This window comes from Scyliorhinus canicula, chromosome 13 (assembly GCF_902713615.1).
Source record: "Scyliorhinus canicula chromosome 13, sScyCan1.1, whole genome shotgun sequence".
NCBI lineage: Eukaryota > Metazoa > Chordata > Chondrichthyes > Carcharhiniformes > Scyliorhinidae > Scyliorhinus > Scyliorhinus canicula.
The window spans coordinates 10,855,423-10,861,463 of record NC_052158.1 but is presented as its reverse complement, the minus strand read 5'-3'; positions in this window follow the sequence as shown (position 1 = coordinate 10,861,463).

Here is a 6,041-nt window from a genome sequence, read left to right as displayed (position 1 = left end):
ATTGCAGGAGCTGGAAATCTGAAATAAAAACATAAATGTTGGAAGTACTCAGCAGGTCAGGCAGCATTTGTGGAGCCAAATAGAATTAATCTCTGATCTCGTTCTGCTCCCACTCAAACGTAACAAGGTCGGTTAATAGCGGGAGAGGCGGGACACGAGAAGCTCGCTGGGCGCCAAATCGTTTGCAATGCAACAAATTCACTCCTATTGTCCTTCCGGCGCAATATTAAACCAAGGAAACATCCTGAAGTGGATGTTTCAGATCCCAGGGTAAAGAGGAGCAGGGGAGTTCCCCCAGTGTCCTGGACGACATTCCTCCCTCAAACAGCATCACCAAAGAGGGGTTAACGTCTCATTCATCTGTTTATCACTCTGTGGGATCTTACTGTGTATAAGGTTGTTGCTGCATTTTCCAATTTATTTGCGGCTCCTGAACTTGTGACTATTTCTTTGCGGATACAGTAAGTTTCTGGGATGTGTTGAGACTCTGTGTGAGCTCAAGTCTTTCATTGTTACAAAGAGCACCGCTGCCACCTGCTGACAGAATGTCGCTGCTGCAGGAAAGAATTCCCCATTAAAAACAGCCCGAGAAATGGGGAGTGTCTTTGAAGGTTCACACACCAGATGGGCCGAATGGTCTCTTTCCATTGTGACATCATATTGTGATTGTTGCTGTAATAATATCCAATCATGTATGTCATGAGATTCAGACAAGCAGTGATTGACACACAGGATAACCAATGAACACACAGGACACGGAACAACCAATCACCAGATAGGACACCACCACTATAAAGCACACAGGGCATTAAGGCTCTCCCTCTCTCACAGGACACGGCCAGGGAGATAGTCGCAGTGCACAGGCCAATGAACATCATCACCATGTGATAGCGAGCTAGTCTGGTTATCAATTAGGTTAATAGAGTGTCATCCCTCAGCAGATTATGTACAGCAATCAACAGGTTCAATAAACAGTATTGGGCCATCGCCTGTGTCGGAAGCCTGTTTCTCGTTTTACTGCATCCAGTTGTAGTCGATGTTAGACCAACATAGATAACACATCAGTTGTGTCACTGAGATTTGAATCCGATCAAATCCACATTTTCAAAGATTGATTTCAGCTGAAGCGAGGAGCCGAGACAGAGAGAGCGCGGGAAGAAGCTCGGCTCTGATTGGAGGATCAGTCAGCGGGGGGAGGGGCTGTACTCAGCACTGCGTCACGTGGTGGGTAGCGGACGCGTGAGTGGGGGAAGGGAGCCCCGGGATTCAGAAAGTGACAATGTCCCAAAATCAGCTGATTCAGGTTTCTCACCACATTCTGTCGTCCTGAGTCCCACTGATTCACCAGCTCCATTCAAACATTACACACACTGATACACACCCACACTGCAACATTACATTGTGCTCTTCATCTTCTTATTCCTCACATCATTCCTGCCCAAAACACACAGGATACATCTCCAAATTATCACCAAGTTTAGTTCTCAGGCGGCTGAACAGGCGACCGTTAAAGACAACCTGGAGTTTACCCGTTCGAATAATCATAAAATAATTGTCAACACTTGACACCGAGCCACAGAAACGATATATTTACCAGATGCCCACAAGCTTTGTCAATCTTAATAGTTAAAGAGCATTTTAAAGGAGGGGAGAGAGGCTGGGAGGTTTTGGTGGAATCCCTGCCGAGGGGCCGGGACAGCTGAAGCCAGCAATGTTGATAAAAGGAAATTGTGGTTGAATAAGTGTCAGAATTGGAGACGTGCAAAAAGTTAGCGGACTGGAGGAGTTTACAAAGATCGGGAGGAGCAAGATCGCGGAAGATGATTCCCCCCCCCCCCCCCTCCCCATTAAGGGGCAATTTAGCATGGCCTAACCTACCCTGCACATCTTTGGGTTGTGGGGGGGGGGGGGGGGGACCCACGCAGACAAGGCAACGAGAAAGCTGATTTGAACACAAGGATAATTTGCAGGGCCTGGATATATAATCTCACACCATTCACACATCAGGATCGCCCAAACCCGAGCCCAGATCACAAAACATACGGAAAACACTGAAACACAGGTAGATGATTCATTCATTCCAGTGTTTCAAGGTGAAAATGGTGTTCTTGACCAACAGAAAATTATCCATAAACGGAATCACAAACAAGATTATTTGGAATAAGAGAATTGGGGAAGGGGTTAAGAGAAGGAGGAATGAGCCACATATCCTCCAAATTGGAGAATAGGTTGTTCATTGAGAAAACAAGTTAAACCCGATGGAGAAGGAATTATGGTCACAAAGCTGAAACGCTAACTCCGTTTCTCCCTCCACAGACCCTGGCTGACCTGCTGAGAATTTTTCTGGTTTAATTTCTGATTTGCAGCATCCGCAGTATTTCCTCGGAGAATGAAGCTGGCTGAGATTCTGCTGATCACTCATTGGTTCATTATCCAATACTGAAAACAACAGAATCGCCCAGGGAATAGATGAAAGTCCAGAAACTAACTAACCCATTCCGTTATGTTCACAAATGTCAGAGGAATATTGGATCTCTCAGTTTCAACTCTTATTTCTCATTTCTGTCTCTGAGGAATTAATCACATCGGACAATTGCATCACCTTGAGAAATATCAGCCAGTCTTTTTGATTGTCGTGTGTCTGTAAATCTGTGATTAGTTAACCAATAGAATCTCAGTTTTATTTAATTTCTCCATAGTTTCCTCCATTGTTTCCAGAATCTCTTCCTCTTCGCTGTGATCCCCGAGTAAAGGATACGGTTTCTCGGTGAAATCCTGGAGCATTTTAGAGTCACAGATGTGATATAGAATGTTCATCAAAATACTCGACTGCTCCGACCAAATGAAATGTGAAACATAATTAAAATTAAATTTTTATGTACTAAATGATCTGTTTGAGCTTCAGGCAGAAGAATACTTTTCCTGTGTGCCAGGGTGTGATCGGGGAGGACCAAACGGGAGGCCTCTGTCGGCCGACATTAGGAGATTATTGAATGTGATAATGATGCCCCACCACCGAGGGACGGTATGTGGAGGTGGTGGTCGCCATGGATGCAGAGAAGGCTTTTGATCGGGTAGACTGGGACTATCTGTGGGAGGTGCTGGGGCGGTTTGGGTTTGGTCAGGGATTTGTGGATTGTGTCGATTATTGTACCAGGCACCCGTAGCGAATGTGCAGATAAATCGGGTGAGTTCGGAATCTTTCAGGCTGCATGGCGGAACGAGGCCACTCTCTTGGCCTTGGCTATAGAGCCACTGGCGATGGCGTTGAGAGCATCAAGGGACTGGCAGGGGATAGTACGGGGTGGGGGGGGGGCGGTGTTGGAGCAGAGAGTCTCACTTTATGTGGATTACTTGATGCTATACATTTTGGACCCACTGGCAGGTATTGGGTATCTTAGAGGAATTTGGCCGGTTTTCGGGGTATAAATTGAATATGGGGAAGAGCAAGGTCTTCCCGATCCAGACGAGGAGGCAGGAGAAGAAATTGGGGGAAATGCTGTTCATGGTGGTGAGGGAGGAGTTTTCGATATTTGGGCATTCAGGTGGCATGCGGGTGGGAGCAGCTGCATAAATTGAATTTGGCTCGGATGGTAGAGCAGGTGAAGGGAGACTTTAGGAGGTGGGATGGCCTCCCGTTGTCCTTGGTGGGGAGGGTTCAAACGTTGAAGATGACGGTCCACCTGATGTTCTTGTTTGTGTTTCAGAGCCCCATTATTTTTATTCCAAGGCGTTTTTTAGGCGGGTGAACTCGGAAATTTCAAGATTTATATGGGCGGGTAAAACCCCACGAGTGAAGGTTTGCTGGAGCTCTGTCGGGGGGGTTGGTTCTCCACCCTAAACACATTAAAGACGCCATCCCCAATGGACAAGCCCTCAGTATACACAGGATGTGCTCTGACGAGGAGGAGCGTAACAGACATCTACAGAGGCTGAAAGATGCCCTCGTATGAACGGGATATGGCGCTCGACTCATCGATCAACAGTTCGAACGTGCCACAGCAAAAAAACGCACTGACCTCCTCCGAAGACTAACACGGGACACAACCAACAGAGTACCCTTCGTCGTCCAGTACTTCCCCGGAGCGGAGAAAGTACGACATCTTCTTTGCAGCCTTCAACAAATCATCGATGAAGATGAATATCTTGCCAAGGTCATCCCACATCCCAACTATTTGCCTTCAAACAACCACGCAACCTCAAACAAACCATTGTTTGCAGCAAACTACCCAGCCTTCAGAACAGTGACCACCACACCACACAACCCTGCCAGGGCAATCTCTGCAAGACGTGTAAGATCATCGACATGGGTATCACCATCACACGTGATAACTCCACCCACCGATGCGTGGTACATACTCGTGCTACTCGGCCAACATTGTCTACCTCATATTCTGCAGGAAAGGATGTCCCGAAGCGTGGTACATTGGCGAGACCATGCAGATGCTGCGTCAATGGATGAATGGACATTGCACGACAATCGCCAGGCAGGAATGTCAAGGGCATTCAGCCTCTGATCTCCGGGTAAGCATTCTCCAAGGCGACCTCCAGAACACGCGACAATGCAAAATCGCCGAGCAGACACTTATCGCCAAGTTTTGCACACATGAGTACAGCCTCAACTGGAACTTTGGATTCATGTCGCATTACATTCATTCCCCACCATCTGGCCTGGGCTTGCAAAATCCTACCAACTGTCTTGGCTTGAGACAATTCACATCTCTTTAACCTGAGGTTACCCCAATCTCTGGATCTGCAAATACTTAATTACCTTCAAATGCTCGCATTCAAAGCATTGTCTTGCATCTTTGACTTTGTCTATATATATGTTTCGGGAACCTACCTCTTCAGTCAGCTGAGGAAGGAGCAGTGCTCCGAAAGCTAGTGTTTGAAACAAACCTGTTGGACTTTAACCTGGTGTTGTAAGACTTCCTACTGTTTTTAATGGGGAATTATTTCCTGCAGCACCGACATTCCGTCAGCAGGTGGCAGCGGTGCTCTTTGTAACAAGGAAATACTTGAGTTCACAGAGTCAACACATCCCAGAAATTTACTGCATCCGCAATGAATTACTCACAAGTTCAGGAGCCGCCGTTAGGGAGGGAGATTGTCGAAAATGACAGAAAAGTCCCATATTTTCCTTGTGTTGGAATGAATGTCCGTAAATTCCGCTGGGCTGTGTGAGGGGTTTCCATGTCCCCCAAGCCAGATTGTCCTTTCTGTGCTCCAAACAGGAGCTGTTTAACACACAGGCAGTAACAATAAAAGCCAATGGTCAATACTGTCAGATATATCAAACATTTTACACCGGAATCACAGACAATATCTCTGCAATAAAACAAGACATTTATTCCCAGGCAACATTAGACATAGAACATAGAACAGTACAGCACAGAACAGGCCCTTCGGCCCTCGATGTTGTGCCGAACAATGATCACCCTACTCAAACCCACGTATCCACCCCATACCCTTAACCCAACAACCCCCCCCCCCCCCCCTTAACCTTATTTTTTAGGACACTAAGGGCAATTTATCATGGCCTAACCTAACCACCTAACCTGCATCCACCTAACCCATCATCCACCTAACCCGCACATCTTTGGACTATGGGAGGAAACCGGAGCACCCGGAGGAAACCCATGCACACACGGGGAGGACGTGCAGACTCCACACAGACAGTGACCCAGCCGGGAATCGAACCTGGGACCCTGGAGCTGTGAAGCATTTCTGATAACTACCGTGCTGCCCATACATTGATCTCTCCTTTTCCCGCTGTCGCATTTATATTTTCCAACCTTTGCTAAAATATCTGTTTATAAAACTGATGGCTCTCAAAATTTCACAGCCTGTGGTTTTCCTTCCTGGATTAGCACGAGTTTGGGAGGGGGAGCTCTTCAAATTCAATCCCAATAGGATGTCGTTTCACCCCCTCTCATTTCCATTGGTCTGACCCACAGTCCTGCCCCCCACACCCTGTGATGTGCTTCCTCTTTACCAGGGACTGGGAGGAGGGCGCTGTCTGAGACAGGAACACACAGACC